We start from the raw sequence: 11109 nt of genomic DNA, 5'->3' as shown, positions 1-11109 counted from the left end.
AAGTACGTCACATCCTGGGCCAAATGTAGAGGTAATTGCCGTATAAATTCCTAATTTTTTCTTTCGTTTATTAATTAAATATATTCGGCAAACTAGCTTTCAATTTTTTTTATCTGTCCCATACAGCACAAGAATCTTTCAGAAATATCTAAGAAATGTTTCATTCGATAGGTTGAAACATCTCATAAATATTTCAAAATGTTTCTGCAACATCTTTGAGACAGCTCTGAAATAGCAAAATGTCCGCGATTCTCGCACTTGAAACCTTTCTGAGAAAATGTGTTGAAAGGTTTCCGAAATATATTGCCGTATTTTTTTTATTTGGGCGGTCACCCATCCAAGTAGTAACCGCACTCTGCAACCCTTCGCCTAGCCGTGGAGCCGAGGACACCCGAGGGGCAGCAGCGACCAAGGGAACAGCGGACATCAATATTTCTTTAGGCTAAATACCGGATAAGCGAGTCCGAAGAGCCCATATGGCTAGCGTTCATCTAAAAATATAGCGACGCGACGAATAGGGGAACCGGGGCCTGATTGACCCAGGCAGGCGAGCCGCAGATGAAGGACCGAACGAGACAACGAGCGGGCCTCGGCAGGAGACCCGAGCGGAGAAGATAGGGACGATCGCGGCGAGAATCGAGTAAAGGGCCCGCGAGATAACGGGGTCAAAATAATGACCCCCGCGAACGAGGGCACAGCGGTCATAGCCGGGGGCCGAACTCCGAAATCCGTCTCAGGAAAGACCCTGACGTCGACCATCCGACCCCCAACGCGCTAATACCACCGGGCGCAGAGATAGCGGGGTCATAACAATGACCTCCGCGCAGAGGGGCACGGCGGTCACAGCCGGGGGCCGAGCCGCGGAGTCCACCTAAAGGGGGACCCAAACGTCAACCGACCGACCCGCGACGCGATAATACCACCGGGCGCGGAGATCGCGGGGTCACAACAATGACCCCCGCGCATAGAGGTACGGCGGTCACAGCCGGTGGCCGAGCCGCGGAGTCCGCCTCAGGGGGAACACGAACGTCAACCGACCGACCCGCGATGCGATAATACTACCGGCCGCGGAGATAGCGGGGTCACGACAATGACCCCCGGAAGTCGGTAACCGCGATAATCCGGAGGGAAGTAGCGGACGGAGGATCACTAGAGGAGGCGCCGGGAAAGATCCGAGGGGTCAGCGAGACCACTCGGTCGCACAATCTTCGGACTCGGGAACCAGGGGAGTCCGACTCGGGGTCCAAGGGGACCCATGCGTATGCGTGTGAGTAATTACGAAGCTCGGATTGAGAACCGCGGGCGACACCGAACGCGAAAACATGCAAAAACTGCCATAAAAAAAGAGAAAGCGTTCAACATCTGGCGTGGAAAAGTACCGAGATGTGAATAACAACCCATGGTGAAGAAGATCCTGAGGTTAAACATAACTCGTATGACTATTGCGAGCGGTAATTAATTACCAATTATAACAACGTTCGACGAAAAGTGTCAGCGTGAAGCGCACACGGCGCGACAATTTTGTAATCAACTACGACGATCTGAAATAAATCAATCGTTTGTTAATATACGCAGTGTCAAGTTAACTTGAATTACTTACCTGTGACTTATTATGTCCTACGGCATCGGTCCATCGTTGTCCAGCGGCGTTCCAGTATGCGATAAGGCGAGGATCTGGGACAGTCAGCGGCAGTTGAGATCCATCCGGGGCGAAAAGCTGAAAAGGAAATTGGCCGATTAATTAAACATACACATTTTCTACTTACCTGTTCCGTCGGGGGTGGTCCCACGTTGTCCATCGATGATCCAGCAGTGGGGAGGCAGCGTCGGGGCATCGAGACATCCTGCGTCGAGAACCTGAAAATAAAGCCATTATATAAGATATATTCATCATTGAAAGCTAACAGTGATACGCATTATATAAGTATACATACGTTTCAAATTCGCGCACTTTTGCATGCGCATGCGGCCACTGAGCATGCGCATGTAGCCGCAGGACTAGAGTTCCTCTATAGGGTGCGTTCAGAAAGTCACCCAACTTACCAAACTCATCAAAACCCCCGTTCAGAAAGTCTCGGACAAACCTCGGGTGACTTAGCGGAAGCCTTGCGATTGGACAGTCGAACGAAGGTGGGGAAATGTAGGCGGGCGACAAATTGACGAAAGAGCCCGACATTACACGGAAAGTGACGAAACTCTTAAAATGCTTCAATTTTGTCGGTAGTGGGGGTCACCCAGCTCCTCGATGATTTTCGATGGATGAGCTGGGTGACCCCCACTCTTCCATCAAACTAAAACCCGCGGATTTTAAATTGAAAAGACATACAATGGCCATTAGAAGAACTTCCATTAAATAATTAAATAATCGAAAAAGTAGGGTAGTGTTAATAATATAGAATTTTTTAACATATCTGCAGAGTCAGAATTATCTCCCTGTAATATTTGAATGAGAAGGACAATGAAATTAAACATTGTCTTGAAATAAATTGAAACGTAAACTTCTAGTATAGAAATTCCATGATTAATGCAGACATAAAAAATTGTGTGTAAAAAAAGTAACAAAAATAAATTTTGTTTCCTAAAAGTTATATGTTGAATAAATAATAAAAAAGTGTAATTAATAGAAAAAATAAACTATAAATTAAATTAAATTAATTGTCGGTAATTCTATAAAATGTTAAAATTGTATATCATATGACGGTAAGAATCCTGAGAAGAGCGATCAAGTCGCTAGGTTTAGGTAATAATCATCCGAGGGACCTAGCATCGAAAGCGTCAGTCAACTCCACGGCAGTCCACGGTCAACTCTCAAGTCAAAAGAGTCGCGCTTGTCGTGCACGTGTTCGGACGTGTTTGTCCTGAATAAATTTTTGAAGATTGCTGATGCAATCACAATTTCCACTCAGACTTCGCTACGCGATCAGTGATTCAAGCTTTGTTAAACAAACAGTGGCAAATCAGCGTATTGTCCGCTGAAAAGCGGCAGGAGCCAATAAAAAGTAAGAAGAAGAAGAAGAAGAACTCAAGTCAAAGGATTCACGTCAAGGCTCGAGCCTCGAGGAAGGTTTTGAAAGACAATGGATTCTTGCTGGCGATTTTGATTCACAGTCCCGTTCTCAATGAATTCAGATTAACGTAAGTAATTGCTCAATATAACAAGTACACATTCTCATCCCGATATTTCGTTATTCATACTCATGTTTATACTTTTTCTGCTCGATTTCGGAGCTACTCTCGCAACTGAATATTAATCATTATTTTCTAATTTTCCTATTGTTTTTATTAATGTCCTTTTAAATGCATTAATGCAGCACGCAATTATTTCTGGGTGAAATGCCACTTCTACTTCCTATTCTCGTAATTTATCCAAGAGCGGTAGTAGTATATCAGGATTTTCTTCCACGGTATGCAGTCTTCTTTGGAAAACTGGCATATAAGGGGTATTCAAATAAGTTAAAGTTTAACGGTTTGACAGGTTATGTCGGGTTAAAGTCGAGTAAAAAGTTAATTAATTAACTTTGGGCGCGCTACTCTTTAAGGTTATGTAAAATACATAAGTGACTCATTAACCTATCACATTAGTCTTTGGGTTAAAAGTTTAAAAATTAATTTTTTACCCTACTATAACCTGTCAAACCGTTAAACTCTAACTTATTTGAATATCCCTAAAGAGATTGCCAATAATCTTGGAGTAAATTAATATTTAATTCCTTATATGCAGATGTCCCTGTGCGAGGTATTAGAACCACTTGATTACGAGGAATTCTTGGGACAGCATCAGTCAGTGCTGGACCGTGATCCTTTAAAACCAATACCAGATTTTCCACCGGGAGACGTCAAATTGAGAGTCGTAAAGAGGAAGATTCGAACAGAGGAGCCAGTAGTACCGCACGAATCAATGTAAGAAAATAGTCGAAACGCTATTAATTACAATACAGTTATTTAAAACTTGTCATCCATTCTTTATTTTGATCATTTGGCTTTCAGTGATACCGTGTCGCCTTATGTGAAAAAATGTTGAAAGTTTTACTTCAGACTGGGTCGTAATACATCGTAAATACAAAGGTAGAATCTCACTTATCGCCAGAGACAGATTGATTCAGGATACACTTAGACAAGATTTTGAGGTACCTAGTGCTGGAGATAAAATTAATTTATTTGTGATAAGCAGGAAGTAAAAGCGATTTATCTTAATTAGGTAGATCAAGAAGATGCAAATGGTTGTGTATCACTGAACGAGGAGGATGATTTGTCCAATTCCGGAGATACTCCGAGAAGATCTTGGGCAACTCTGGATTTGCGGTATTCGCAACATGACTCTCTTCTGCCGAGTTTGTTAGATCGTGTTTGCCTCGAAACGATCGATCAGATGAACGAGCAGAAAAGATTGGAGGATCGACAGGTATAGGATTATAAAGCGGCAAGTTTGTTTATTTTGTTTTTATTAAATATTCTTAATATTTGTTATTCAATATTTTATTAAATATTGAATATTTATTAAATATTTGTTATTAAATATTTTATTAAATATTGTTCCGGATTCGGCGTTGCTGATACATTCTATTCCGCAATATTTAGACGAGTCCGTAAGTCAACAACAGCGTGTAAAAAAAAGTAATTGCTACTCTGAAATGATGTATACAAAATAGGCCAAGACATGCCCATTTTATGAAGAATTAGATGAAATTTTAGGCAAAAAGCCATGCGTCAAGCCCGTTGCACTGGCCTCCAACAGGCGTCCCGTTCTGGATAAAATGTGCACGGATGTAGACTGTAAAGAAGAACCTGAGAAAAAGAAGAAGAAAAGTAAATCCGACGTTCTCGATGAAATTAGAGAGTGGAGGGTGGAGTCGATGGAATATCGAAGAACCACTGATGCCGAGAAGCAGAAACAGCGCGAGGAGCAACTTGAAATTGCACGGAAGAGTATCGAGTCTATGGATGCTCGCATGGGTCAGTTAATTGATGTCTTGAAGAAAAATTAAAGGTATCCCAGATAGCACAACGCAACTAATTATACAATTTAAATAGTTCATTTGCAGTATTAGCTGAGATTATTCACTATACATTTTTTCACTATAAATTCTTTTGAATATATAAGTTGTAGATTCTTTTTAAACGTCGTATAAATAATATAAATAATGGCTACTCTTTTACAGTTATTCCTTCGGCTCTGGACGCATAGTATATAACAAGTTCAAGTCCGTGGTATCGTACGTGATTGATGATCTACCATTGTTCGATAAGAATGCAGTGGTTACTGTACCGAAGTTGTCGGTGTATGATTCACTTGACGAGGAAATAATATAGAGTTATCTGGAATTCTCGCTCGCCTCGATGAAGAAAGGCGCCTGCAGTGAGCAGTCCAGCCGTATGACGGCCATGGACAACGCCACCAAGAACGCCGGAGAAATGATCGACAAACTCACTCTCACGTTCAACCGCACTCAACGTATAACGTTGTAACTTTATAACGTTTGTATTATATATTAAGTACCAAAATTGAATTTCTATCAGTTCGGATATCAGAAGCATGTAACAACATGATCTTTTAATCTAGTTATAAAAGATTACAGATTCATCAATTTAGGAAGGTGTGGTATCTCTTTCTTTTCTTACTTTTTAATATAAAATAGTTGTTGTAGGTCAGACACAATCTTGTGATCGCGTAATAAAAGGAAGAGAGAAAGGAAAAAGATTCTATAATTGCAATGTGTGTTTGCAGTACCGTAAGAATTTTAAAGATAATTTAAAGTGTATAAAATGACGTGGCCTTTAGAGTACTAAATAAGACGATTACTTTTTAACTACAACCTTGTTTATGTACTTCTAGCTTGTATATAGAACGATATTGCGTGAATGATGGATGCATTTTGTAATCAAATGCAGAAATATTTCGGTTTCTGCCATGTCGCATGACGTACGTAATAATACAATTTTGCAAAAACGATTTTCGAAGTTAGAGTTTCTTGTTGCTAGTTTGTAGTCTTAACACGTGTAATAATGATTATCGACTCGAGCGGTATTTTTGAGTTGCACCGGACATTTTGTAAAGGAGAAGTTTTTAAAAACCATGAAAGCAACGCACATACAATTTTAATTTCGTAAATGCACAATCCGAATTTATTAACGCTTACGAATGATTTATTAATGTTCAGCTCGAAAGTTTTGCTAATTAGCGTTCTCATTATTATGTAACAAACTGACAAAGAGAAATAAAATCTATATTTTTACATAAGCAATGCTGAGAATGTAAGGGATACATAATCTATCCCTTATCTGTAGACAAGAATGCATGTCTGAGAAGCTTACGTAACTGTGGGCTCGCACTTTTGTAAGGTAAACTTAATTATAGGCGCAGCGTATTTATGAATTGTTTCAAGTGTATACTAAGGGTTGGTTTATAATAGCCGTAACCGTTGATTTAAGCCGTAATCTTTAAGAAATTGACCAATCACAGTCGATTATTCTTCTCACATTCGACTGTGATTGGTCAATTTCTTAAAGATTACGGCTTAAATCAACGGTTACGATTATTATAAATCAACCCTAAGAAGTATAGAATTTTTAATGATTTTATGTTTAAGGGAAAAACATTTAGAGTACTCTTCATTTCAAATACTTAAACTCTGCCCTATCGATTTATATGTTAAGGGGCAGATTAGGCGACTATTAAGGGCTACTAAAAATATATATGTATATATTTCACAAATATATACATATATTGGTAAAGCAATATACTCTTCTTGCTCGTTCATATTATGTAACAATAGAACTTAATTCACTCCCCCTTTTTTTCTTTTTTTTTACCACCGTCATTCACATTAGTTGCAATAACTCATGTATGGTGTTTGCAATTTTTTCATTTATACCCTAAATTAATTGTTGCGACAGCAACGTTGTTTCGATGCTATATTGCTGTTGCTAATGCACTAGTTATACCAAAAAATTCATCGTAGCACAGCAGAACGATATAAATTAAAATTATTCAATTTATACAGCGAATAAAGGGATTTTATTGTCGACGAGTATATCGGTATACTCTAAAACTATATGTATAAAGAAATGCATAATAAAGGAATTTATACTATTTGTAACATTTGTACCATTTATTACTTGAATTTTCAATTTTATTTGGAAACAAAATTTGATATATTAGAAACATAATTATACTATTTAGGTGGGCAATGTAATGTCATTTAATATAAAATATAATAAACTTTTCTTGGCGCAATTAGCCTTTAAGAAGGCAAAAATAGTATCTATAATTAATTATAATGTAGTTTTTGTATAAAATTATGTATACAATTTTTTGTATAAAATACTAGGCCTGTTCATTTTCGATGCACTTTTGAACTAATGCAATAAGTTAGAACGAAACAAATATATTTTGGGGTCTACAATGCGAGTCGTAAGTCGTAAGTTATAAGAAACTGACTAATCGCAGTCGATTATTCTCCTCAAATTCGACTTAATTGGTCAATTTCTTACGACTTATGACTTACGACTCGCATTATAGACCCCGTATAACCTATTGCACTAGTTCAGAAATGCAGCAAAAATGAACAGACCTACTATGAGAATCACAGTGTAAATTACTATTTATTATTATTCTAGCATATTTTTTTTCACTGATGTATATAAATATTCGATGCAAATATCAATAGAAATAATATCAAATTTAAATTACGCGCTCAGTTCTCTGGGCGTGTCAAATAGACACGCCCATCCCCCACCACTTTGGGTGAGTTTGGTGTACCCCGGGTGACTTTCTGAACGCACCCCTAGTAAAGCGGGGAGCACACACTTCTGCACAAGGCATAATGCGTAAGCATAAGAAAACTGATTGGTCTATTTCCTTATGCACATGTGTATAGACCAATCAATTTTCTTATGCTTACGCATTATGCGTTGTGCAGAAGTGTGTGTCCGGGCCCTTACCCCGGTCTGACTCCTGATTGGTTCCGCCATTGATGGGGAAGACGTTAGTGGGAGTGAGACAAAGCTATACAAGTGGGAGTGAGACAAAGCTATAACATAAGTGATCGTGATCCGCTATGCCCGGCTGCGGCTATGCTACAATTTTCAAGTACGATAGTTGAAGAACAAAATTACCTCGATCGTTCGCTATGCAAAAGTATGACTATTTCGTAAGCGAGTAAAATTCACGTTAGAGTAAGTAATAAAAATAATTAAAATATAACAAAAGGTATTTTACATCTGTTTAACTGTACATGATTATAAGTGATACTTATTAATAAAATGTATTTAGTAATTATTTATTATAATATTAAATTCACAAACTGTAATCTAAAACTTATACAAAAAAACCTTAACCTAAAACTTATACTTACAAATAGTTTGGAAAAATAATTTTAAAAACTGTGTTGTAGATAAAATGCCTAGTTGTGCGGCGCAAGGATGCTCAAATTCCTGGAAATCAGGTTACAAAATGTGTTATTTCCCATTAAAAGATACACAAAGATGTGCAATATGATTTCACAACGTGAATCGTACAAATTGGATCCCAACAAAACATTCAACACTATGTCAGGTAGTAATATAAATTTAAACTTATTAATAATCATTATACGGCGTCATTAATGCCTGGTCTCCAAAATTGGATGCGTTTCGGACTCACTCTTTGTCTCTTTCTAAAGGGGACTGTTAGAAAGAGACGAAGAGTGAGTTTCCGAAACTCTATTATTGTTACATTATTTTTATAATTTATAGGTTTATTTTGCTCCTGAAATGTGGGAAAAACATATAGAGCAGATGGCAGCTTGAAATTAAAAATGAATGCCATACCTACTTTATTTGGTGAAACAGGTAATTTTTTCATCTATGTTGGTTTAAAATTCTTAATTTTTTGTATTTCTATATCTATTAGTTTTATAGAAATTAATAACAGTACCTATCATAAATATTAACTTGTGCATTTATTAAAGTGATAGATTTTGTGTAGAAATAGATATAAATAATTATTATTTAACAGCAAAGATTAAGAGATATCAAAAAAGAAATTAAATAAACAAAAGTAAAGTTTTTTCTGTACGGACATAATTCAATTATATGTTCTAATCATGTAATGTTAATACTTTGTTTTCAGTTACAAAAGAGCTAATAATATAATTAACGAAATTGAAAATAAAGATCAATCAACGGAAGACTTTGTGCAAAGTGAGACGGTGCATATTAAAGAAAATTCGTCCCAAAATAATGAACATGAACCAATGGAATATGAAAATAAAGATCAATCAACGGAAAACTTTGTGCAAAGCGAGACGGTGCATATTGAAGAAAATTCGTCCCAAAATAATGAACATGAACCAATAGAGTATGAAGATGTGAACGAAACTATAAATATTGAAAGTAGCGAAGCAGAAAATGGAAAATCCGTGCAATTAAATAAAGTTTTAAATTCGTGCACTAATTGTTTACAAAAAGACAAAACAATAGAAGAAATGCGTAAACTTTTAACAAAAATTGATCTCTTACATAAACATGCAAAAGAAAAACTTTTCAATGCAAATCGCAATATAAAACGTTTACAACAACGAAAAGGTTCTTCCCATACAATTGCAACAAAGGTAAAGAATATGTTTAGCGATACGCAACTAAAACTGTTATCGAAACGTTCGTCGTTATTGTATTTGAAATTGAATTAAATTTAGCGGTCAAACATCACGCTGGGCTCTTATTGCCTTTGTCGAGTTTTTTGGTTGATTAATTACAGAGCCGTTATATAGTAATTTAAAACTGTTATCTGGCGAATTTATCAAAGTTCCAAAATGGTGCAATAATACTATACAAAAAGCACTAAAATTAAGGTTTGCATGTGGTAGCTCAGGTTATGAGGAAGTGATTCGTAATTTTCCTTTACCTTCGCTACGAACATTAAATAGGAAAATGCAAAATATAAATTTTAATGGTGGTATTTTGAATGACATTTTTGACTTTTTAAGTATTAAAGTTTCTTCCTTCAAAAATAGTTTAGATAATCATTGCATGCTAGTGCTAGATGAAATGAGCATAACACCTAGTCATGTATTAGATCTATCAAAAAATACGTACTTATAGCGAATTCGGGCGCTTGCACTAGTGCACACTGAGTGCGCACTAAGGCTTGTTCTTAATCACAATTATTATATTTACAAATCATCTTAAATACTTCTTAGTCTATAAAATGATTTTTACACCATCCATATAGATATTACAGATTATTTTATTGGCCAAAAAATCTTTAAATGTGTATTTAAGCGACTTTAAATATAAGAATAGATTATAAACAAGCCTTAGTGCGCACTCAGTGTGCACTAATGCAAGCGCCCGAATTCGCTATTAGGTACTGCTACTTTACAAAATTGTTCGCTGTGATAAGCATATCGCTAATCATGCTTTAGTTATAATGTTAGGAGGCATTTCAAATCGATGGAAGCAAGTTGTCGCCTATTATTATACCAGTGACTCACAAGGGAACGGTCGGAAGTGTCTCTACCCGATTTGGATGCGCTTTGGATATGTTGTTGAGCATCAAAAAATAGTAGACTCGTATTTCTTTTTTGCGGCGTATCGACGTTTAGGGGTTGAAAAAACCCCTAAAAAATAACGACCGATTTGGATGCGCTTTGGCTATGTTGTCGAGCATCAAAAAACATTAGACACGGGTTTTTTTTTGCTGCTTATCTCGACGTTTAGGGGTTGAAACAACCCCTTGAAAATAACGGATTTTATAATTTTTAGCGAATATCTTTAAAAATATAAGGCGTAACGACAAAACATTTGTACGAAATGTTTATGGCTTTTTGTGCTCTTTACAATGGCGTAATCAGATTTTTCAAATTTGTCACATTCTTTAATTTAACCCCACCCCCACCTATTATTTTTGCTTAATATAACAATTTTTCCAACGCAAATTTAAGAGCGTCAAATGCCAAATATATCCATGTGTATTTTTATTATGATACCATTATTAGATTTTTGGCAAGACGAGATGATATGTGATATAGGCGTCGCGCTATAGGTAGGTGTTGCGTTATTTCTGTTCAGTTGCGCCGTACACTTAATAATTTCCATTTGTGCATATTTTCTCATACAATATATACTATA

The 11109-nt window shown here is 36.9% G+C and overlaps 2 long non-coding RNA genes across 8 annotated transcripts; both read left to right on the top strand.

Annotated features, from left to right (window-relative positions):
* The first annotated feature begins 2777 nt into the window (after nucleotides 1-2777).
* On the top strand, nucleotides 2778-6238 carry LOC112467434. Of its 7 annotated transcripts, none has more exons than XR_003042255.1 (7): nucleotides 2778-3135; nucleotides 3312-3404; nucleotides 3722-3900; nucleotides 3988-4127; nucleotides 4199-4402; nucleotides 4579-4987; nucleotides 5160-6238. It is a non-coding gene; the product is annotated as an uncharacterized LOC112467434 (long non-coding RNA). The 7 variants fall into 7 exon arrangements; XR_003042254.1 differs by lacking the exon at nucleotides 3312-3404 and having other exon boundaries at nucleotides 2779-3135; nucleotides 4579-4614; nucleotides 4693-4987; XR_003042252.1 differs by lacking the exon at nucleotides 3312-3404 and having other exon boundaries at nucleotides 2779-3135; nucleotides 4579-4614; nucleotides 4681-4987.
* A 1715-nt stretch (nucleotides 6239-7953) lies between these two features.
* On the top strand, nucleotides 7954-10242 carry LOC112467435. Its single transcript, XR_003042258.1, has 4 exons — nucleotides 7954-8175; nucleotides 8394-8554; nucleotides 8734-8829; nucleotides 9110-10242. It is a non-coding gene; the product is annotated as an uncharacterized LOC112467435 (long non-coding RNA).
* Nucleotides 10243-11109: the final 867 nt, after the last annotated feature.

This window comes from Temnothorax curvispinosus, unplaced genomic scaffold (genome assembly GCF_003070985.1).
Source record: "Temnothorax curvispinosus isolate PA1 unplaced genomic scaffold, ASM307098v1 QBEX01017331.1, whole genome shotgun sequence".
In the NCBI taxonomy this organism is placed as follows: Eukaryota; Metazoa; Arthropoda; class Insecta; order Hymenoptera; family Formicidae; genus Temnothorax; species Temnothorax curvispinosus.
This window is presented reverse-complemented; position numbering and strand designations above follow the sequence as displayed.